This window comes from Peromyscus leucopus, chromosome 4 (genome assembly GCF_004664715.2).
Source record: "Peromyscus leucopus breed LL Stock chromosome 4, UCI_PerLeu_2.1, whole genome shotgun sequence".
NCBI lineage: Eukaryota > Metazoa > Chordata > Mammalia > Rodentia > Cricetidae > Peromyscus > Peromyscus leucopus.
In genome coordinates, this window is record NC_051066.1 from 65765896 (window position 1) to 65766841 (window position 946).

The following is a 946-nucleotide window of genomic DNA, read 5'->3' on the forward strand; positions in this document are numbered from 1 at the left end:
CTTCCTCTACTTCCACTGCCGTGACCTCTTTCCACTCCACGTCAGCGCAGGGCTTATTCACTGCCAGGTTGTAGCGTATACTCTACTCCAGTGTTGTAGTTTCTTTACTTCACTGTCTTTGCCATACCCTTCCCCCCTCCTGGAAACTCCTCCCCCAGTTCTATCTCTAAAAACTCTCTTACCCCCCGAGTTCTGATATCCGCTCGCCCATCGCTAATCATTGTTGTGATTGCTTCTAGTCTCAATTTTTTTTTTTTTTTTTTTTTTTAAGAGACAGGTTTCTCTGTGTAGCTTTTTGCCGCCTTTCCTGCGAGCTCGCTCACTTGGTATTCTTAGCCCAAGGCTAGGAGCCATCCCCGACACCTCACACACCCGCCCCGCCACCACAAACCTGGACTCTGATTGCGCCCTCCCTGGAGTGCTAGGGATTAAAGGAATAGCAAAAGCCAGCCAACGCTGGGAGCTCGAAAAAAAGAGACGCATTATAGTCGCATGCCAATAAATGACCATACCTTTCCTATCCAGAATTAACAACCACCGCCCTATGGACATGACCACAGGTGGTTTGTCCCAACGGCCCCCCACGTCCCCAAACCATGCTAAAATGGGGTTCCTATCCAAATACTAACACAGGCATGGATGAGAGAGGGTTTTGTTTTTCGTCCAGAGAAAGTCAAGGAGATTTTTGTCTGTTTGTTGTTAATTTTATTTTTTTTTACTTTGGGAGACATTACAACCCTCAAAGAACATGGATGAACTAAGAAATGAGCAGGATTGGGTTCATGATGCAAAATTCCAAGAATCAATAAAAATACTATGTTGGAACAAAAAAGAAAACTAAAGCTGAATCTGCATTTCTCCATTAAAGCACATTAACATTCAAATAGCAAAAATAATATAGCAGGTGATGCAGGAAAAGACTTTCTGAATTTGAGCAGGATGTGGC